The sequence below is a fragment of the Molossus molossus genome, unplaced genomic scaffold (assembly GCF_014108415.1).
Source record: "Molossus molossus isolate mMolMol1 unplaced genomic scaffold, mMolMol1.p scaffold_m16_p_5, whole genome shotgun sequence".
Classification (NCBI taxonomy): Eukaryota; Metazoa; Chordata; class Mammalia; order Chiroptera; family Molossidae; genus Molossus; species Molossus molossus.
In genome coordinates this window covers 95,504,888-95,529,866 of record NW_023425388.1, presented here as the reverse complement: position 1 = coordinate 95,529,866, position 24,979 = coordinate 95,504,888, and the positions used below count along the sequence as shown (strand labels likewise).

Below are 24,979 nucleotides of genomic sequence, written 5' to 3'. Positions count from 1 at the left end.
TATTTTCTTGCATTACACATTTAGGAAAATCCTGAATTTTAGTTATCTTGTAGATTAAGTAAGTATAAGTAACTACATACTTTTCATAGATCTTCTGAAATAGTTTATGTAATAAAAAAGAACAATTTTATCAATACCATTTGAGAGTTACAAGTAATTATGGTGGTGAAAGACAGGCAATAAAAGATAGCATTATTCCTTACCATGCCTTATTTCTTACAGAGACATGTTCCTGAACTTAATCAAGATTCTACTGGGAATTGCGTATTTCAAATTTCTTTTTATTTGTATATAATATCCCATTGCATTCTATACTTAAGCTTTTTTTCTGTAATTACTTAAATTTTATTCCACATGTGTTCTTTCATCGACAGCCATGTTTCTTCAGTTCAATAAATGTTATCAAGTATTCTTTGACTGTTCCTATTGTATCAGCCTTAATTAGCTTTTGATTACTGTTAATTTCACAGCATTTTCCCTTTAATAAGTTGCATCAAAATGCTTTCATTTCTGTTATAGCAAGTTTAATTAGTTTTTGAGCCTTGTTTCTTTTTCTCTCTTCCATAAAAAAAACAAACAAACAATGACACCCACTTTCTTTGTTTCTATGAGGACACCATGACTTACAACTTGATGTTCCCCAGAAGCCTCACCTAAAGCTTACAAAACAGAATTGTGGTAACTTGTGGCCTTTTTGTATGCAGCAGAAAAATTCCAATGTACTTGCATATTTATAGTTACTTCTGATTACTTTTTAAAATAGTATACTTTGATTTTCAAGATTTAAAAGGGCTAAATAACTTATTTGAAACAACTAGCATTCTCATTGATCCATCAATTAATTTAAAAAAACTAATTAGCACTCATGTATTCAATTATATGACAGAAAATAACTTTTTCCCCCCAGAAATGTATTATGCATTTTGTCTTGGTGAACCAAACTTATAATATCCTTTAGGATAAAATAACACCCAAACTTTTTTTTGTAACTATACATTAATGGGTTGTAATTTTTTTAACTTTCTTTCTTTATTGATTTTAGAGAGAGAGGAAGAAAGAGGGAGAGAAAGATAGAAATATCGATGAGAGAGAACATCGATTGGCCTCCTCCTGCATGCTCCCCACTGGGGATTTGGCCCACAACCTGGGCAGTTGGCCTGATTGGAAATTGAACTGGTCACCTCTTGATACATGAGTCAATGCTCAACCACTGGGTCACACCAGCTGGGCAATGTGTTGTAATTTTTAACATGCTGGGTATATTTACTTTTTTATAATAATATGCATTAAATTATAATATATATAACGCATTATATGTTTATATCACATACATTTGACCCTTGAACAATACAAGTTTGAACTGCATGAGCCTTTTACACTCAAATTTTTTTCAATAAATGACATAATTGCATTTTCTCTTATTATTTTCTTTAATCTACTTTATTGTAAGAATATAGCACATAATACATATAATATATTAAATATGTGTTAATTGACTGTTTATGTTTCCATAAGTCTTCCAGTCAACAGGAGGTTATTAGTAGTTAAATTTTTGGGAAGTCAGAAGTTATACGTTTAGCCAGCCACCACTGCACCTGACCTGTTCTCTGTTAGCTGGAACAATCCAGTGGTGAGCTGATAATAAACCCTAGTTTAGGAGACAGCCTTGTTCTTCATGTGGATGACTCTGTGCTGAAAGTATGGAAACAGCCTAGAAAAAAAAGAGAAAAAGAAAAAGAAGAAAAAAAAGTTATGCATGGATTTTCAGCTATGCCCCCGCATTGTTCAAGGATCAACTATATATCACTAACTCTTTGATATTTACTTATGTGACTTGAAGTATGAACTAGAACATCTGTGGCAATTTAAAACTTTTCATTGCTTCCCACCAAAAAAATAATACATAAGAGTAAAGTGTAAATACAAAGCATATTAATATAGTATGCCAGCCATTCAAATACCAATGTTTCTAAGTTGTTTGTAATACCCTATCTTGTAATCAATATTGTAATAACACTATAATAATACATATTATAAAATTATTGTGAATCAATGAAAGAAAAGTAAATGCTCAATTAAAGAATTGATTAAATTAAATATTATGTTATACTCAATTGATAACATAAAACTCTTCAGAGTGACAATCTACAGTTGCAAAACTAAAGAGCATTACATTTAATGGTATTCATTTGTTACTTATCGAAAAGCATTTTTTAGTGCCAGGCTAGAAAAATATATGGAAGTTGGGGGCAAAGTGAAACAGAGGGGTTACAGGTCTTGTACCATGGTAATATAGTGCACCTTGGTTAGAAAATATAAACCCTGGTATTTGCAGGAGTTTTAAGTTTATCTAAATCTACCAGCTATGATGTTTCCTTCGTTTCCATATTGTTTTTCCAAAGCTCATGAAAACTTGGACTATTCCTGTTAGAGAAATCTCATTACCTTCAAAGGCAGTCAATACTATCTTCAATTAGTCCCCAAAATACTACTTTTAGGCTAAAATTTGAAAGATTGTTGTTTCATCCTTGGGTTCTAATTGTACCCCATCGATCCATATAGGTGGTAGTTGGTTGAGAGGAGAGGGGTACCTATTATGTCTCTAGTTCATGTTATATAATTATGGTTCAGAAAAACATGATATTTGTTTAGATTAACAGACTTTATTAATAAATATGCACCGATAAAGATATTACATAGCAATAGAGATATCTGCATAGTAAAGTGGTTTTTGTTTTATATTTAGTCAGAGAATCAGAATCTGTCTCATCCTCATTTGCTTGACCTTAAAATGACTCTAATCTCCTTGATTTCACTGACATGTCTTTAAGAAGTCCTTATAATAGTGTTAGAAAATTTTCAGGGCATGTAGTTTGTAAAATCACAATTTCTGTCTTGTAACTAATTTTAATGTATTTATTTTCTATGATAAACCCTTCTATCACTCACACACATTACTTGTATGTTATGCCTTTTATATGATTTAAAAAAATTTAATTGCTTTAAAATGCATGTATTTTCCAATTTTGCAGCTGCTGCAGAGGTTAAAATAAGTACCATGTGAACATCCACAATGAACCATCATGATTAGTGCCTCTGCATATTGCTCCAGAAAAAACAAATTAACACTAGAAGGAAAATCTGTTGTGGGAAGTCCCACGCGGCTGGTATAATGGCCTATCCCCTCAAGAGGACTGAGTAGAATAGATCCATTGTAACATCCCAAATGATCATGGCTGGCAGTCGCTGGAGATAAGGAACAGCAACTGAAGTGATAGAGAAAATAAAATGTTCTGCTTGAATGCAAGCTGTATTTGCCTATTTCCCTCAACCCTCTTTCGGGAAATGTTTCCCTTTCAGATCAAGACACCTGCAATTTTTTTTTGGTCAAAGTTTGTGGCAAAAATTAGAGCTGAATCAATGAGATCTATCTTCTTGGGTCAAATAATTTTCTGCTCATGGTCACTTAAATTCATCTCAAATCTCAATTTATTTTAGAAATCTCTCCCACAGACTAGGGGGTTGGGGGACTGAGCCATCACATATCTTTTTGATCAGATTAGAAGGCAGGGAAACCATGTCTCTACACCTCTTCTCTGCAGACCCCACTGAGGACCTGACGACAAAGAAAGGATGTCACAGATGTTTAACTCAACCTTTCTTCTGTTTATTGAACTCCTCCTAACATCTCCCCTTCAGTTATCATGAGTTTGCCCTTACTGTTAACTTCTTAAAAGAGGCAGGAGTATGACTCACAACAATTACAGATTAATTACTTAGGTATCAGATTAATAAACTACTAAAGTAGACATTATATACAAAATTACTTAGCATTATTCTCTATACCTTAAATAGCAAATTCAAAAATATAAAAAAGAAATCTTTTTGTGGCCATGCATTCATATAGTAACCAGTTACAGATGCTATCTGTAAGAACAAAAGATTAGTGGATCATTGTAATTATACACTAATAGTTCTAGTAGTTTCTAAGCACATTTGCAGAGAAAATAGAAGAGAAGCCTGCACAACTGTGATGAAATGTTTAGTATCATTATGACTCTGGAACACCATGGCTTTTAGATGCTCTAAGAACATTTTTTTAAAGAGTGCATTTTAGCCCTGGCCAGTTTGGCTCAGTGATAGAGTGTCAGCCCGTGGGACAATGAGTTGTGAGTTAGATTCTGGTCAAGGACACGGACCTCGGTTGCGGTTCATCCCCGGCCCTGGTCGGGGTCATGCAGGAGGCAACCCGTTGATGTGTCCCTCTCACATCAATGTTTCTCTCTCTCTCCCTTTCTCTCCCTCTCTCAACCTCCCACTCTATCTTAAGATAATTAGAAAAATATCCTTAGGTGAGGATTTAAAAAGAAAGAATGCATTTTAGAAAAACATGAAATAATAACCAAAATATTTTGTTCTTAGATTATATTTAGATATCATTTCTAAAACTGAAAAATCTTATATTTTGTTTTGATAATTTATTTATTTATCTTTTAGCTGACATTATGTACATGGAACCAAAATAATAGCAGAATGCTTGTCTTCTATTATAATCTCTTAAAATATGTTTTTTCTCAATCTCTCCTGTTATTCATTAGCATAAATTCATAATGGGATATATAGAATTCTTTAATTTTTTAAAATCCTGAACTGAAAGGTTAATTATCCCTTTGAAAAATTAATTCTTTATTGTTTAATTATTTAGAAAAAGATCAAATACAAATACTTTTAAAAATAAATATTTGTGTGAGGTTTTTTGGTTTTTTTTTTTAGCCATTCCATTATCTTGATTTTTGAAGGTAATAGATATCTAGTATAGTATTCTCTCATCAGTTCAATACATAAGAAGAAAATATTCTTATACAGTTATGGGGGGACAGTGTTAACTAACTATATGCAGGATTATTGTTAATAGACATTTAAACTGGCTTTTCTCCCAAGCCCAGCAGTGTATTTGAAGATCATCTTAATGTTCTTAGTAAATAACAGAAGCTAAAACTCCAGGAGGAACTCTAACACAAATGTGCTGAATAACTTTCCAAAAACTAAGCTTGAGCAAGAGTTTCTATTATAAATCTTTTCAGAAAATTATTCAGTTGTGTGTGGGGGGGGGTGGTTGCATGTGTATGTGTGTGTGGGGGGGTGGTTGCATGTGTATGTGTGTGTGGGGGGTGGTTGCATGTGTATGTGTGTGTGGGGGGGTGGTTGCATGTGTATGTATGTGTGTATCAAGGGCAGTAAATAAAAAAAAAGCCTGATGTTCTTAGTTTAAATATTGAAGGTACCCCTCCCCACCGGGGGTGCAGGGTGTTCAATGACTGTCTGCAGCCAGACTCGCTGGGTCTAATCCCAACACCACCTCTTCATGCCCACAGAACCTGGGACAGGGAAGGAAGATATCTAACTTGAGTTTCCTCATCTCTCCAAAGTGGGTAATAATATTAATGTCTTCATGGAGTTCTTGAGAGAAATATATAATGTAACTCAGGTTTCAGAGATTTTTGAGCCTCAAAGAAATGTTCATTCAACAATATAATGGCAGTTAGGAAAGATCACTGAATGTGTGACCCTAAAGAACAGGCTGTAGCTCGATGGAGTAAGTTTAGAGTTCTGTATTTGTTTCATGTCCTTTGCAAATTTTAGTTTAATATTTCCTTTTTTAAAACTCTTATAGAATAAAGATAAACACATTTTAAAACAGAATAAAAGCCATGAGAAAATATAAAAGGAATCTTTGTTGCTCTAGCTTTACGGGGATTGATATAGTCACAATAAAAATTCCTGAAATGAAGAGAGAGGTGAAAAAAGAGGAGTGGATTGAAATTTGTTAAAATTGAGTTCAAGTTCTGAGTCAAACCTACATGGAGCAATAGAAGTGACAGACATTCTGAAGCAAATTCTCAGTTCATGCATAATTAAAGTTAGCATTTGTTTTCTATATATTGCTGTATATGTACAATAATATTGAAACACTGATCTAAAATGTATACCTTTAATGCTGAGAGTCTCATCTCCTAATCATTCCTGATATATTTATAGCATCTACACACACACACACACACACACACACACACTATACCCAATGAGAGATGATAAAACACATTTTAAGGAGCAAAATTACTTTTAAATTGTGTTCAGAAATTTGGGTGGGGTATTCAAGTTTCTTCAGGGATGCCTTGGTGGTGGTGGCTCTGAGACCTGTCTATCTCTAAGAATCAAGCTTTAGTGGTGACCCTGGACTCAGGACTGAACTCTTGGTTATAAAGCCAAGGTCTGGGGGTAGGGCTACCTGAGCAACAGCAAAGAAAATTGCAGGCTGTCCTTCTGAGAAGAGAAGATCAGAGAAGACCAGGAAAGGCTTTTAAATTCTGAAATTTTACAATTACTCCTGTATTATTTTATATAGGTCTCAAACTTCAGAACATAAAAGGTCATAAGAGAAAAGAGTTTTTATTAACAGAGATATTACTATATTTTTAGTAAAAAGAAATATATATGTACTTACACACACACACACACACACACACACATATACACACACACACACCCCTAAAACTTTTCTTGTCTTGCATTTTAATTTCTTTCTAAATGCTTAATTTAGAACCGTCAACATTCATTCATTTACATATACAAGAATCACCCACTATACTTTAGCATAACTAACAGAGCCATAGAGGAACAACTGGGAACAAGACAATTTCTATTGTTTCAATGTCTTATATTTTTATTTAGTACTCTCTGAGTTGGAAATATTAAAAATGTGTGGGTTGGAAGTTTAAGGGACAGTATGTTCAGGGAATGTCTAGCCAGGAAGACTAAACTTTAAGGGTATGAAAGTATTTGCAATGAAGCATAAATGAAAGTATAAATTTAAGATGATGTGCTTACTTTTCCTTTGGTCATTGTCATACTGAGTGAGTGTGAAAACAAATGTAGAGTCCTACCAGGATGAATTCAGAATTAGGGTGGGATCTACTTGGTTAGTATGACTGTACAATTTTGTAGAGCCCAATGAGTCAGAAAATTATTTGAAAGTCATGGTGTATTCCATACCAGCACTGTGGTATTCAAGGTGTCCTGATGTCACTTAGGGAAAAAAACAACACACAAAAAAATCAGTAATGATGTTGATATTAATAGTGTGCCAGCTTCTTAGTACCTTCTATTCTGGCATACTGAACTAGACATGGTAGGATTTGTTCACAATGGTGATCGCTTCTCCTGTGAATAGTTTTTCTCATTACATATCAGCCCCTACCAAATTCTTACCCCCTACCAAAGCGTTATGTAGACTGGCTATGGTAGTTAATAAAGCTGAGTAGCTCAATAATTTATCTGAGTAGGAGAATAATTTATCTCAGATTATTCTTCCATTATAAAAATAAATAAAGAAATAACATGGATTTTCAGCATACGCATCAATTGCATTATCAATATTTTTTACCAGTATTTGATACATTAACTTTCATTCCCAATCTTATAGGTCAGAAGGTTAGGAAGTGACTTTACAAAGATTTTGTTAATTTTCTCTATTATCATATTTAAGAAATAAATCTTGGTTAGATGCATTTTATGTTTTTCTTAGTTTTATGTGGTATTTAAATTTTTAGCATATAATATTTCTGTAAGAAAATAACTGAAACAAAAAAACAGAAATGAAAAAGTGTTTTTAATTCTCAGTGAGTTTTTTTACTTGTCTCCTACAATTTTATGATAAATGTGTTAATGAAATAAAACTTTTTGATAATAGCACCATATTTTCTGGCAATCATTGGATTACAGACCCTTTATTAGTGCATGTTGACTTTGCTTTGATCTTAACTTTTACTCATAATGAAAGTATATAGTGAATCTTACGTCACTATTTTGTCTAAAATTTGTAAACATTTTTCCCTCAGATTGGAACCTGAATTTTAGAAATGCACACAATTGAACACCTGCAAGAAATTGTGGATACATATTTAAAATTTTATTTAATAAACAACTTCATTTGCTTACTATGTGCAGGTACTGACCTACTTCATTTAGTCCTCATGATCAACCTAGAATTGGAGTTTTTTATTTGCCTATTTATGGGAAAGAAAACTAAGCCTCAGGGAATTTAAATAACTTTTCTAAATTCACACAGTGATAGTTAGCAAAATCAAAATATGAATCTAGGCAGTCTATACTTCTCATATTCAATACAGTGAAATTAACCACATGGCCCAAAAAGATGAAAGGGTGCTGGGAATTACAGTCTCTGCCTTCCAGAGACAATTTTACAGAATGTTAGAAGGAACCTGTATTTCAGCGGAATGGCCAACCATCTGCGTCAGTCATTTTACCTAAACTGAGCCAATGCTTATTTATACACAGGAAAATGCTACTGGCCTGTTCACTGATTAGCGTCAGTCTCAGTAGTGTTATGGAATATCAGTCGGATTGTATTCTTTCTTAGAAATGTATTGTTTTAACAATGATGATCGCATGCTGGACTCTGAACAGATACGATCACCTTGGGAAATGTTATGTATACTACTTATTATTAAATTTTTCTTATCAATTTATTTTCTGAAGGATTTTAACCCAAAATGAATTTATTTTTATTAAAATCAACATTCTTGTCTTGTGAAACATAACTTGAATTTCAAAATAATCCCTTAAATGCTTCCGGATTCAGAATTTGGCAATAGTCACACATGTTCAATAGAATAAACTGCACACTCAGTTAAAACCAAACCCTGTTAAAACAGTTTTCTGTATTTCTTTCTGGTTAATTCACCAGAAGCACCAGGTTTTGAGTGTCAGTCATCATGTAAAATCCACTGCCATACATGTATTTATTTAGTACAAGGATTTCTGAACTAGGCAAATCATTTGTTTGTTGGTTTGTTTAGTTTTGTTTTTGAGAAACATTTTGGAGCTAAACTTTAACAGATATGTCCTTAGGTAAGATGTGATCAAATTTAGTACATACTATACTCAAGAGAGTACAGAGAATTTATTAGGTCCAGGACTTCTCAGAGACCTTGCTCTCAGATGCTCTTGTACAGAGTGTCACTAAAAAGAGGATTTAATGGACAGATGTTCTAGTTCGAGCCACACTGAGTTAAATGAACATAACTGAATGCATTTGAAATTTAGGAGAAAGATAAGTACCACATGATTTTACTCACATATAGAATCTAATGAACAAAATAAACTAACAAGGAAAATAGAGACAGACTCATAGATAGAGAGCAGGCTGACAGCTGTTGGAGGTGGGGCATTGGGTGAGGGGAGTGGAGGGATTGAATAAAAAGGAAAACTCATGGACAACAGTGTGGTGATTGCAGGGCGGGAGTTAGAGGAGGGTATGGGGGATAGATGGTGATGGACAAACACTTGCTTTGGCGTGGTGAACACACAGTACAGTGTACAGATGATGTGTTGTGGAATTGTGCACCTGAAACCTGTATAATTTTGTTAGACAGTGTTACCCCAATAAATTTAATTTAAAAATTAAATAAATATAATACAAGTTTTATTTTAGTGTCTTGAGAAAGCTTTATGAAAGCAAAGTTTTCTTCCAATATGTTCTTCATACATTTGGCTGTCTGCTGTTTAACAATGAGAATAAAGTACAGTCACTCTGTTTTGTTAATCTAGAGCCATGGTGGTCTTTTACTGAATGCTGAGGCTTCTAGCATACTGCAGTGAAGGGAGGGCCATTCAAAATCCTTTGGGGGAAGGGTCTGTCTTGATTTGATCCACTTGGAAGTCAGTAGTCCTCTCTTGTCCAAAACTTGGTATAGTGGCACTTCTAATGTAACCCTCAAAATTCTTCCAACCCTAATTGTGTCTTTTTAACATAAAATTACAGTTTGGATTATTTTGAAAAAAAAAAAATCATAATTGAGTAAGCTATTTCATGCTTAAATTTAGAGACTGGGAAGAGTTGTGACATTTTGCAATTGTGTCTTGTGATTAATTGAAATAAGCACAGGAAGGTGAAAATTCTTCTAGTGGTGACTTCTCTGCTGAGGTAATCTTTCCCAAGTTGCTCACAGTTGCCCTACTCTTTGTCTTTTCATGTAAAATCATTTTACAAACAAGGGTGAACACTTAACATGTCCCCGAATAGAAAAATAATTTATTTCCTCTTAGAAATCAAAATAATTTTTAGGACCAAGTCTTGTATCACTTGGTGAAGTTCAAATAAAACTAAAGCTCTCTATTCTGTTATTCTAGTTACTTAATTTTTAAAATAAATTTAATCCTCACTGTAAGCTTAATATACATTTCCTGAAATTAAAATCCTACTATGAAAGATTTTATCATATAAGAAAAAGCAAATTTTAAGTTAGATATCATAAACTGGTACATATGAGCAATACATACAAAGATATTCAGAGCTGACAAAAATAATATTGAAAATTAGGTCTGTACGTACCTCTTACTCTGGAACTTCAAAACCAACCCTCTGATTTGTATAAATCCATGTTTATTGACAATGATGTTATAATAAGCATCAACTATGTCTAATGTGAGCTGTTTAGCCAGGTAAAAAGTAAAAAACAAACAAGGAGAACACATGAATCTGAAAGACTTAGAGTTTTACAATCATTTGGTTGCTGTTAGTAAAGAATATGTTTCTGATAACGAAACCTATATGTTCATTATTCATTTCCAATGTTGTCCTAATAACTGTAGATTATTTCTCCTGTTATGCAAAGCTGATCTCTGTGCTTCTGGGTATGTGCAATTATTTATTTATCATGATTAAACTAATTTCCCTAAAATATATATTTTTCCACATCATTTTAAACTTTTTTAAAAACCCCAAAGCCCCCTTTGCCTGTTTGGCACATACTTTCTCTGAGTTGCTATGGAAGTGTGAAGTGAGCATTTTCATTTTAATGCCTAATTTTAAACACTGGTGGTCATTTGTTCATTGAAAATATATTTATAGAGTATTCTTATGTATCAGGTCAATTTTTGGAACTGAGTATACAGTCGTAGACAGAACAATACTGTTCTTTTCTTTTAACGTAGTGATAGTCTGGTGATAAGAAAGGCAATAAAAGCTAACCCAAGATCCCCCCAGATAAAATATACACTGTGAGAAGTATTATCTTAAAAATATACACTGTGAGAAGTATTATCTTAACAAAGAAAGGATCGCATGACAAGAAAAAACTGATTTAGACTGAGGGAGGATTTGGTGTGGGCAAGACTCTCCCAAGGAATTACATTTAATGAGACCAGAAAAATAAGTACCTGTAACAGCTAAACTTAGAGCAGGGGCAGCAGAGGGAATAATCAGAACCAGAGAGAATCAAAAGAGATTTTGGAAATAGGGTTTATAAAATCTATAAAATCTGATGTATGTTGGAGATGAAAAAGGAGAAATCAACAATTTTCTTGACTGAGAACTTCGATGGATGGAGTGCTATTTGGTGAGATGATAAACAATGAAGGAGAACGCAGCTGTGGCAGGGTCGGTGTAGATTTAAGAGGTATGTGGTTTATTTAGGCTGTTTCACTTTGAGATTCTTGTCATATATGTACATGGAAACTTCATATTGAAACGTGGGTCTAGAGGTTTGAAGCTTACCTGAATTACTATAATAGCCTTCAAAATAATTGGTATTTTTTCTCCAGGTATAATCTTTCTCATCTCCTATAATGGGTTAGATTTTCATTTTCTCCAGAGTACCAAGTGCTTACTGCAATTGTTGCTTATTAAATATTCTATTTATATGTTAGTTGGCTCCCATAATCTGTATTGTTAGAAGTAAAATATTGTGCCTATTACAACTGCAGTTCATAATAGACACTCAATAAATGTTTGTTGCATGCATGAATGGATTAATAGACTAGTGGATTAGACTTCAAAGAGACATGTATATTTGTCTGTTCTGTCTCCAAAAGACAGATAGCTGGTTGCAGACAGAGATCTTGTCTTAATCTTCTTCCAGATCCATTACTATGTATAACACACTAATGGACATTAAATAAATACTCATTGATTCATGGATATTCAAGTGAGATACACTGGTTCAGTTGAAAAATCCAAGAATCTGCCTGAAAAAAGTAATCTAACTAGCTTTATTTTTTTTATATTTCATAGAAAATATGGAGAGAGAAAAATGTATCGATATGCAGCGATAGGATGAGGATATAGAAAAACAAAGAAAATAAAAATCTAGAAATGGGCAATATTAAGGTCTAAAGATAAAAAGAGAGGATTGTAATAAGTTCTATGTCTACAGTCTTGCGACATTTTTTAAAAAACAAAAGACTCTCATTACCATTATAGCTTGCACATAATTTGACAGAACCAAACACGTGGTATTATATTTCTTTGTTTACAGATGATTTGTCTCACTGGAAAGCTCTCCCAGTAGCCAGCACATGGTAGACAGCAGTCAATCAACACGTTATTGCATACTGTCAATAATGATTTATTTTCAAGCTAATATTTTAGCAAAATTCCTGAATGTAGGTAAGAAGAAATCTTTTAAAATCCCAGCTGGGCCAGTGATTTTAATTTAAAATAATCTTTCTTTTTTAAAAATGTCTTTCTCTGCTAGCATTATCATTAGAACATTAACAGTAATTAAAACCATATGTGGAAGTTCTAGATGACGGGCAGCTAAAAAAGAAAATTACAGCATCATAGGCAGAAAGGAATTCACATTTTCCACATAATCAATAGTTTAGGTGTTAAAAGAGGCATTGGAGGCCAAGGGGAACAAAAACAACAAACAGACAAAAATAAAGGTAGAAAAAGAAATAATGATAATTAACAGGATATTTATTTGTCTTAAATTATTTCCATTTTATATAATTTTAATAGAAAATTTAAAATTAAAGACAATTCATTATATATTATACCAAAGCATATATTATAAATTATAAATTTATAAATTATAAAACAAGCAAAATGCTTCTCTTACCCTTGTGGCTTTTAAAAATTCTAGAATGATGATTAAAATGGCCTTGACATGCCTGGCTACTTTTCTTTTAGCCCTCTTGTAAATCTGTAATGCACCCAAACAGAAAGAAAGAAAAAAAAGACTGAGTTTAACTATTTCTTCAATGTGACAAAAATCAAAGGCTGTACAGTCAGATTAAAAGAAATATTGATACAATTATTTAAGAGAAAGTATACAGTGATTTATCTAATAATTAGATCTCTTTAATAGAAAATTTAAATAAATGGAAACAATAAAATGATAAGTAGTGTTTTTGGTAATCAAAATAGTACGATGCTTGAAATTCCAGTTTTATAAAATAACAGACTAGACTTTTCTGCGTTATTGCTCAAGGGCTAACTTCTCCATGAACCAAACTCCTCCTTGTGTATTGAGCAAAAGTTTAAATGCATAAACACAAAATATATCATTGTAAGCTCTGTGGTGATGCTGTGATAAGCCAGTGACCATTAAAAACTTACAACCTACTGAAGGAGACAGGCATACATGGTCAGCTAACTGTAAAACTACCTAGTTTCTAGGATATAGTAGGGAATGATGTTATGTTATGCATGTATTTTTAGAAAGCTCTGCAGAATAAATGTCACCCTATTTATGTACCCTATTCATCCTAGAAGTAGATAATTGAATTTTCCTTTCAGTTGCCATATTCCAAATCACTCTGAAAGTGCTTCAAAATTATGTGAGGTATATATATCACATCTCTAGGTCAAATATCCACCTACAGTCCTTGATTTTGGCCCCTTAGCAATAGGAATACATCTTAGTAACTCTCCATATTGGCCCAAAATATTCTACATTATGGGTACAATAGAATATACAATATATTTTGTTGTAAGAGAAAGAAATTTACACCTTACATCCATGGGAAACTTTTTTATCAGACACTTAAAATCTCATGCCTTTCATGCTACTATGAGGGTTTTTTTCCTGATTTCCAGTCTCCTTTCCTCTCCCTCTTCTGCATCCTCTCCTCGTCTACCTAGAACTACGTAGTTCTGTCCAGTTATTTACCTTCCCACCCCAGTCTACTTGCCCAACAAATCAAAGGGCCTGCAGTGTGCAGGAAATGCCCTTCCTAGGAGACTGAAATCTCTGCCTACTGTTTCTCAGGCTTGCCCGTGGGCCCCTTTTCTCAGCCCAAACTGTTTCCCAAACTAAGCCCTAAACATACTTGCATGTTCTTTGGAAGATTGTCTGACACATGTAACATGCACATTCCATTACATGCTTCCCTTGTTAATTTAAAATTTCATATTAAATCCCAGAGAGTTCTGATTCAGTGATATATAGATTTCCAACCTTCTCTTTTTGACAGAGGAAGAATTTATTTGAAAGATATTCAGCAAAATTTGACATTTTTTTATTTCAGTAAAGACTTCAAAGATTATATATAAATTTTCATTTATCAGAAGGATTTTAATCTTAAGCAGTTACATACGACTTACAGGTTGATCAAGAGCGAGATCAGTGCAACACATAACATTAGTTCATATTTATTCTTTAATTCCACACTCCTTTTTTACAGTTCTTAGAATTAAAACATTTTACTTATAGTAATGGAAAACTTGAGGTATTGGTTTAGATTTTGATATTGAATAATACATTTTTTAAAAGGTTTAATATAGTTAATGAACTCTTAGAAGTCTGTAACACAAAGTAATTATCTCATTTCGTTATTAATATTGTAAAAAATAAAAACTTTTCTATAAATCACATTTAGGAACAATGCAGAGTCAATGGATAGGAAATTAAGTAAAACTATTTCCCCCTTTTTGTGTTTGGGTGAGGTGGGGAAGGCCATGCCCTGGGAAAGACCATGTAAGACATTTTCTGAAGGATGTTAAGATCAGAGACAGGGTAAAATGCACAGGCTAAGAGGCCAGATGCCTGAGAGGCAAAATCCTACCCAAGTGTGCTAGAAAAACTTTAGGGACTCTAGGATTAAGCAGGAAAATTCTGTAGAACATTTTCAGCAGTGCTCAGCACCTACTACAATTTTTTGTCCTTGTATAAATCCCAGGCTAGCTTGTGTAGTTGTGCTAAGTTAGTTTAAAGGGACAAAGACAACACACTGGTGCAGCCAAGAGGCAATCAGTTCTTATAATAGCATTCTCACAAACTTAGAGATTCAGAATATTTTTATATTTGCTATGTTTATGAACTATTTTCAGGAGAAGCTCCTGGCATCATTCTTTTCCTTATTATTAATATATTTAAAATTTTCCCAGCTGGTGTGGCTCAGTTGTTGAGTGTCGACCCATGCACCAAGAGGACGCTGGTTATATTCCCGGTCAGGGCACATGCTCAGATTGTGGGCCTGAAACCCAGTGGGGGGCATGCAGGAGGTGGCCAATTGATGTTCTCTCTCATCAATGTTCCTATCTCTCTCTCCCTCTTCCTTCCTCTCTTTCTAAAATCAATAAAGAAAATAAATTTTAAATAAACAAAATAAAATATTTTAAATTTAATTAAATTTTATTTTTATCACCATCAGTAAAGCAGATCAAAGGAAAATAAACACCTTTGTTTAATGACACTTGGTACTGTTAGCCAAAACAAAACAAAAGTTTAATTTTAGTTACCTTATTTTGGGAATTATACTAAACTTGTAAATTTGTTAGGAAAATATTGTAATATTTGTAATATTAATTCTTTCCAGTCCATAAATGAATTTTTCATTCAAATCTCTTTCCATTTCCATTTAACCTACTAGTTATTGAATTGTGAAAACATATTCTATTCCTAAGTGCTATTTTATTAATTATTAGTGAATCGTTTATTATATCTTGAGCTGGATTGAATTGTTATATTGTGACTCTTTTGACATCTGCATATCTATTATAAAGTGTAGAAATTTTATTGAACTCTATAAAATTTTAAGAGTTCCAATATATACCTTTGATTGCTATTTACAAACTTGATAGAAAATTCATTTATTCTTCCAAAAATATTTTTTTTATTACTTATTGTGTGCCATGCACTCTTCTGAATGCAGGAGGTACAAAAGGTAATAAGTTATAAAGTGAAAAGAATAATTAGTTTATTTATTTATTCTGCAATTCACTTTTAGTCCTAATCATTTTACTTAGTTTTGTGTTAGCAATGAAGAAAACTCAGTGATGGAACATAAACATGTTTCAGTTGAAAAAGTATAGCCTCACAATATTCCTGACTTAGCTATGAGGCAGTCCAGTGTGTTTTTCTAAAAGTAAAATCTTCTGATGAGTTGTGATAGTATGTGTTTAACTGCTAATAAGTAGAACCTCTGTGTCATGATATTGCAATTGGTGAAATATGTTAAAAGATAGATTTTTCATTAACCCCTCTGGAATTATAAATGTTGTTTATTTAATTCTGTTATATTTACCACAATTTTCTTGTTCTAAAATGCCATCTGAACATCCATTATCAGTCAGACATAAGCAATTTAGAGAGAATACTAATGGACTTAAATCAGTAAAAGTTCATGTCTTTCTAAAGTAAACCAACATTACAGAATTACTTTTCCAAAATATATAAAGCAGTTTTGTTAGAGCCTATAACAGAAAAAAAAAAAAAAAAGAATAAAACTGTATTCAACTCACATATTTCATTCACATATTTTACTTGTACACTGCCCTGAGGAAGCCCACATGGCTGAAATGTTGGCAGGTTTCTGCACCTGCAATGATAATAAACTACTCTGTTATTACCTACTACGTGAGTTGGATACAGTTACACTTTTCTTTCTGCTATATGCAATTGGAAAGTCAACAGTTTATATTGTATTTTTATAGGATTGGCAAATGTGTCTTGCTGCATTTTGCTGAGTTCACCTTTAGCAATAGAATGCCAAAGCACTAAAGCACCTTCATGTGGACACATTCATCATGTGCCAAAGCCTAATGTGGAGTGGATTGTTACTACTATAATGTATATAGAGAAAAAAAACAACTCAATGGGGTATTTGATCGGCTATTAAGCAAATAGATGCTCAAGATATACCAAAGGAATGAGCTTAAGCCAGTGTTATGGTATTTATTTATTTATTTATTTATTTATTTATTTATTTATTTATTATGAACAAATAGAATGTATTTGAAAGACTTGCCCAAAAAACTTTCCATTTTGCAACACTTTAAATGTAAAAATAGAACATGCTTATTGTATTATATGGGAGAAGTATACACATAATGAAAAAGGAATAAGCATCACTCACAATTCCGTCACTCTAATACAACCGCTGTTGACATTATAGTCTTTTTTATTTTTATTATAAACATCACTGGAAATTTATACAGGTTGTATTTTGCTTTCCTAAGTAACATAAACATTTTCCTATGTCATTAAACATTTCTGTTAGTTTGTCTCATTAAGAATCTTCCTGCTTCCCCAGTTTTGCCATGTTGATTCTTAATCTTTCCCCACATCTAAGTTCAATCATTACTTTCTGAAAAATGTTTTTTTTTTTTTTTTTTTACTTCCTTTGATGAAGCAGTTCCATATATTAAATGTCTACAGCACCCCAAACATTTTCTTTGTAGTTCTTAGGTCAGGTTTTATGTTATTCTTATTTGTGTGAGTTTTTGGGAAAAAGTTGTTGAGATTTTGGCTGGAATTATGTTAAACTTATAAATTAATTAGGAAAGTACTGTCATATTTATAATAATCTTTCCATTTTATAAATGAATTTTCCTTTTTTTATTTTAATTTAACCCATTGATATATTAAATTTTGAAAACCTAGTCTTATGTTATTTTTATTAATATTTGGTTCAATCATTTATGTTAAACCAGTTTGGATTATTATACTATAAATTTATTAATATCTGTATATAGAGTATGAAGTGTAGAAACTTTATTGAACTCTATATAATTTTAAGAGTTTCCGTACATACTCTTGAACATTATTTATATATACTTAGTATCAAAATTCCTAAGTTATTAAAAATATTTCTTTATTATTTGTTGTGTACCATCCACTCTTCTGGATGCAGGAGGTGCAGAAAGGAATGAAAATAACAAAAATTGTGACATATATAGAGATTACAGTTTAGTGAAGATGTTTGATAATAAGATAAGTAACATTTATATTATGTTACACGGTACATGTTCTATGGAGAAAAATAAAGCAGGAAGGAGGAAGAGATAGTTTGAGGAGAATAGGATCGACAGGAGTGTCCTCAAGGAAGTGAGGGATGTTGCATGGGTATCATCACAGAGCAGAGAAGAGGAGAGGGCAAAGCCCTGAGGTGGGAGCATGTGTTCTGTGTCCTGTGAACAGCAGTGAGGCCAGTGGCTGGAACAGAATGAGTAAAAGGGGGGAGTAGTGTCATAGAAGTAATGGCAGGAGGGAGTCAAGTTGTAGAGGGCCCAGTGGGCCACTGTGAGAATTTGGGTTTTATTTTGAGTAGGATAAAAGGCCACTTAAGAGGTCTGAACATAAGAATGACATGAGCTGATTTAGGCAGGATCATGCTGACTGTGGAATTGAAAATAATCTATAGGAGGTCTATTAGGGTTCTCCTGAGAAACAGAACCAATAGAAGTTAGATATATGATAGACGATAGATGATAGATCGATAGATCAAAAGATAGAATGAGACGCATTATAAGAAATTGGCTCACATGATTATGGAATCTGAGAAGTCCCATATCTGCCGTCTGTAACCTGGAGATGCAGGAAAACGGTAGTGTAGCTCAGGGGTCTGAGAACCAGACAGCCAATGCTACAGATCCCACTCAGAGTCTGAGGAGACGGAAGGTAGGAAAAGATTAATGTCCAGTTTAAACATTCTAGTAGACAGTGAATTCCACCAATTCAAATGCTAATTTCTTCTGGAAACACCTCACAGAAAAACCCAAATATCTGGGCACCCCAAGACCCAATCAAATTGATACATAAATCTATCTTACATGAAGGGGGGAAATAAAAAGATGGGTTAGTAGTCTCAGTAATCCAGGTGAGCAATGTCTGGCTTGAACTAGAGTGTAAGAAGTGGTCAAATTCTTGATTGTAGTTGGAAATAGAGTTAAAAGCATTTGCTGATGGCTGGCTGGATGTAGGGTGTGAAGAAGAGAGGAGCTAAATATGATTTTATGATTTATGGCCTAAGCAAGGTTGGAGTTGATATAAAATTAGATGGGGAAGTTTTTGAAAGATAAATTTGCAGAGAAACATCAAGAATTCTATTTATAATGTGTTAAATTACAGATGCTTATTAAGCACTCAAGTGGAGATGTATAACCCCTGGAGTTCAGGAAATGTATAAAGGCTGTAGATATAAATTCTTGAAGAAATGAGTATATATTTTTAAACATATTATGCTAAATTTTACTCATTAGATATTTGTCAATGATGATAGTAATAAGAGAAATTCAGCTTAATAAATATTTATTTGTCAGGTGCTGAAATATAAAGATGAATAAAAACATGTCCCTGCCCATATTTATCTTAAAATATGTTGGGATGGATAGACCATTTAGCATTTGTTATAATTTATGTCGTTCCTAGTAAATGAGAATAATACAAAGCTAATAATATCATAAATAAGTTAAAAATAACTTGAAAGAAAATTTAATATAACATGTCCTTGTATATTTTTAAAAACATGTGTTCAACTTCATTCCTTACCTCACTTTGATGCTTCTTCTATCCATCTACTCAGTCTGTTTCATGATCCACAAGGAAAATAATTCTCATTAATAACTAGCATGAGCAAAAAAACTAATATATAATTTATTCTGTGTCAGAGTTATTTTCACTTGGTCAGAGAAACAACTCGGATCATGATCCAGTGAATTTTATTCTTGAAACTCTTTTTAGCAAATGCTGCCTCATGTTATTTCAATGACTTTGCTCTTCCTATTTTATTTAGCAGTAAGAGACTAACCATTGTGGTCCTCACAATTATGATATATCTTACTTTCCTTGTAATTACTTCACTGATATTTATTTCTGAGTGCTTATCAAGAAAATACAGTTTTATAATTATGTAATAAAAGCAGTGGTACACAACACTGACTTAATTAGATAATTCTAAACTATTGGCATTCTGTGTATTGTACACTTTCCATAGAACACTAAAGTTTAAATCTTAGAGAAAGTTTTTCAGCCATAGTTAATTGAATTACATTTCCAAGCTTGTGCCAACATAGTTACATTGTGGGCAACAGTAACAATATTAGTTTCCAAAATGACAACAATGTAAACTTATATTAATTTTTGTTTTATCTAGTATAATTATAGTAACTCACATTTTTTTTTTTATTATGTAATTATTATTTTCAGTTGATCTGTATAATTGTCACATATGGGTAATACAGATTTTTACATTTATAGAAAGTAGATAGAAGCCAGTATATATCAAACCACTCTTCAAAAATTATTTTCACTGTAAGATAAAATGCAAAATATATAGTTAATATATTTACCTTAGTTGAGTTTTTCAATGAATGAAAACCAGTTTTCTTCTCTGTTTCTTCCATTTTTCCCTAAATATTTTTAACCAAGATGCACTTTTTATTTTAATTATTTTAGGTTGAAAACTGATCTTAGCTTACTGAAAGAATACATTCCATTTGAAAAAACAAATAAACAAACAAAAAAATGAATTTCCAGAAACCAGAAATCAAGAATGAATTATTTTTGATGATGAATATAATTTCTCACTTTTTATTTTATTGTGAATATTTTAAAAACACAAAAATGTATAGTGAATCATACAACAAACATCAGTATTCACCCTATTAGTATCATAAAAATTATGTGATTTTACAATCTTTGTTTCAGATATTATATAAGAAAATAAACCACTACAAAATGAAGTCCCCTGTTTCCTAATTCCTAATTATATTATTTTCATTATCTCACAGAAACAATCAAGGCCCTTTATTTGGTGCTTATTATTTCCTGTGCATTTTATGTTGTGTCTACATATATATCAAGCTACATTATCTTGCATCTTTCAAACATTATAAATAAAATCGCTTTGTATTTCTCTTTCTCTAACTTTGCTTTCTCATTTAGTGATGGTTTTGATATTTATTCATTTTAATTCATTGTTTACAGTCATATATTTTTACTGCTACATACTACTCCTTATAGAAAAATACCACAAATTATATACCAACTCTTTATCCATAGAAATTTAAAATTTTGTAAGTAGTACTACAAAAAATGTTCCTGTACGTGTGAAAAGAATTTCTGTAGCATGTCTACTTGTATTTTGGAATGGCTGAGTTAAAAAGTTAGAATGTCCTTACCTCTCCTAGGTATTCACCAGTTTAATAAGGTATTTACACCAACTTATACTCCTACCAGCAAAGTATAAGAATCCTGTGTTTCTATACCTTTGCCATTATTTGCTTGTATTGTTAACAATTTAAACTACTGCCAAGGTAAAAAATGTGAAGCAGTTCATTTACATTTCTCTGAATGCAAATAAGTTCGGCAGTGATTTTCTACAAATCTTGACTATCTCATTTTTTCACTCTTGTCTGTTTGTAGTCTTTGCCCAATATTTTTAAGCTTTTTCTTCTGAGGCTCTTGTTTTCATGTGTCAGTTACATGTTTTGAATATGTCTTATTTAATTAGTATTTTGTTATTTACCATTTTTTATTTGAGTTTTGTTGAGATATAATTGACATACAACTGTCATTTAATATTTTCATTAATTTTTTTCTTTATTGATTTTAGAGAGAGAGAAAGGGAGAGCGAGAGAGAGATAGAAACATCAGTGAGAGAGAATATTGATTGGGCGACTCCTGCATGGCCCCCACTAGGGATTTGGCCCACAACCTGGGCATGTGCGCCCTGACCAGGAATTAAACCATTGAACCGGTGACCGCTTGGCGCATGGGTCGATGTTCAACCACTGAGCCACACTGGCCGGGTGATCATTTAATATTTTTAATGTGTCTTTGGTTAAACTAAGATTGGACATTTTATTTATTATTACTTTGGTTAAACTAAGGTTCAACATTTTATTTATTATTTTATGTTATTTATGTGTTTATTTATCTTTATTATTGAAAGAATTACAGATGTTCTCTCTTAAGATTGAACATTTTAATGTAGTCAAATTTAGCAATGGTTTCCTCTATGATTTGTGCTTTTGTGTCCTGTTTAAGAAAGCTGTCCGATATTAAAATTATGAAGAGATTCTTCTACATTTTTTTTAGGTACTATTTACCTGTATAACAGTTATTATTTATTTGTTCATATATAAATTATTTACAGGCATGCATCTCTTCTTCATTAGGAGTTACTCTAGGTGCTTAGGATATTTCGCTGAACATAACAAAGACTGTGCCTATTTATTTATTTACTTATTATCCTCAACCACGAACACTTCTCCATTTTTGTTGTTGTTGTTGTTGTTGTTGTTCAGATAGAGTGGGAGGGGGAGAGAGGAAGAGAGAGAGAGAGAGAGAGAGAGAGAGAGAGAGAGAGAGAGAGAGAGAAACATTGATGTAAAAGGGACACATCCAGTGGCTGCCTCCTGTAAGATCCAACCAGGGCCGGGGATAAACTACAACCAAGGTACATGCCCTTAGTGGGAACCGAACCTGCAGTCTGATGCTCTAACCGCTGAGCAAAATCAGCCAGGGCAACTGTGCCCTTTCAAAGCTAGAATTTTATTGGGTAGAGGCAGAAAATAAAAGAGGCCATTGTTTAATAATAATGCTAAACAAAGAAAAAAGAACAGGGAAAGAGAATGTGAAATTCTAGCAGAAGATTTAAATTTTGGAAATGGTGAAAATAGAAAGCCTTATTAAAGAGGTGGAACTTGCCTAAAGACACGGAGGGAAGGAAGGAGCCAATCATTTCCAAGTAAAGACCTTTTGAGTGACAGAGAAGGCAAAGTGGCCGCTGAATGGACAAAGGTTATGAGCAAGAATGGAAAGTAGATCAAATCACGAGGGCCTTGAAGATCAGAATAAAGACTTCTAATTTTACTTTCAGTAAAATGGGGACCACTGAAGGGTTTTGAATGAAAGGGTAGCACACATTTTGACTTATATTTTACTGGGATCACGGGTGATGCTGTGCTGAGAATAAACTGAAGAGGGAAGGGTAGAATCAGTAAGATGTCAGGATGGCTTGGTCCATGATGAAACAGAAGAGGGGGTTAATTTTGGACATAGTTTAAATATAAATTTGCCAGTATTTGCTAATGGCTTTGATGCCTGGTGGGTGGGAAATAGAAGCATAGAAACAACTCAGAAGTGTCTTTTGCCAAAGCAGCTAGATGACTGGAGTTGTTAATGGAGATGAGGAAGACTAAGGCAGGTGGCTTATGGAGGAAATACTATCAAGAACTCTGGTTTGAACAGGTAATTCTGAGCAGTATTTTAGGCATTCAGTGGAGGTGTCAAGTCAGTTGAATATATAAGTCATAAATTCAGAAAAAAGGTCCAGCTTGAAGATATAAATATGGGAGTTGTCAGCATATTGATGACATTGAAGCCATGAGACAAGATGAAATCATTCTATATGCAGATTACTGGCATGTATTTTAAAGGAGACTGAATTCCATTTAACTCAAGTGTGGTCTTCTCAAGTGAAAGTAAACAAGACCACAAGAATGGTCTTGGCTGCAAATGTTCCACCAAGGACCCCAAACAGTACTTGATAATACATATTGCTGAGCAAATAAATTATAAAACTGACCACAAAGGAAAGGGGGGCCATAAAGAGTGTGGGTGACAGTGAAAGTGTGGTAGGATCAAAGTATTTAAGTAACCTTCTGGTTGGATTTGACCCGGAGACCTGTGCACTGGACAGATGGAAGTTGTTGGTCAGAGAGTAGGAGGTGTGGAAAATACGAAAGGACGGCACATACTGATTAGTGACAAGCATATCACAGAGACTGGCTGTGCGGATGAGAGCTTCAGAGAGCAGGAAGTCAGGGAACTGTGAATATGACTGCAGAGGTCATCTACAGCAAAGTCAAAATCACCAGTTCCCCTTTATTCCAACATTTATAAAGTTTATCACGAATATGATTAATTAAAAACAAATAGTTTTACATGTCTTTTGAGATAATTATGGGCTTTTCCTCCTTTATTTTTGTTGGTATGGCAAAATACATTAATTAATTTTTTTAATAGTTATGAACACCTTATATTACTGGAATAAACCCAAATTAGTAAGGATATGTGATCTTTTATACATACTAGTGGAGTCAGTTTGCTAAATATTTTGTTTATTATTCTTTACATTTACACTCATGAGAGATTAGCCTTTAACTTTCCCTTTTGAAGTATTTATTCAGTTTTGGTCAAGTTTCAACAATTGAGTTTTGAAATAATTCTCCTGAATACGCTAATTGGCCAAGGCTCTCCACACAGCCTCTGCTTGTTCCCTGCCTTCATATACACACATATGTATTCAAACAGTTGTATATATAAATATATGTAATACAATATACAGTAAACATATATCATTGCCTTTATGAGCTCTTTGCCACTGAATTCCCTCAAAAATAGCTACAAATTTAATAATTCAATTTCTAATGTCAGTGACTGTACTTTCTAATAATATTTAAAACTACTTTCTTTTATGTTAACCTATGTTTTCTTTTCATGTCTCCTTGTTTTTGTTTTGTAATATCTTTATATTCATGAAAATTACTCTTTTCTTTATTACTGAAGGCATCATAAACATAGACTCTTTTATATTCTTTTGTCCAGTTGACATATACTATTATTTTTACACTATTTTGTTTTGAATACTCTTTGGAAGTGGGAGATTTTTTTTTCTTTCTTCCTTCTTTTTCTTCCCCCTACTTTCTCATTTCCTGAGCTCACTCTTGACTGTTTTGAAGTTGTTTTATCCTCTTATCATTTACCTCCCTAGGTCTCCAACCCAGAACCACTTTTCTCTTCTTTTCTTTTTCTTTTTCTTTTTCAATTAAGGCATTTCAGGGACTGGCGATCTAGTCAGAGAACTACTTGTTCAGTTCTTGATGAAAAGACTTTGTGTGTTCATAGCCCGAGGGTGGCAGGTTGTCTGAAGCCACAGCTCAGAT

The 24,979-nt window shown here is 32.9% G+C and overlaps 1 protein-coding gene and 1 non-coding gene across 2 annotated transcripts in view; both read left to right on the top strand.

Moving 5' to 3' along the window:
* CADM2 (cell adhesion molecule 2) overlaps window positions 1–24,979 on the top strand; it is a gene marked incomplete at its 5' end in the record, with an annotated part of 301,193 nt that overhangs the window by 36,886 nt on the left and 239,328 nt on the right. The window lies entirely within an intron of this gene.
* Window positions 1,583–1,712, top strand: LOC118617997. Its single transcript, XR_004956944.1, has one exon. It is a non-coding gene; the product is annotated as a small nucleolar RNA SNORA65 (small nucleolar RNA).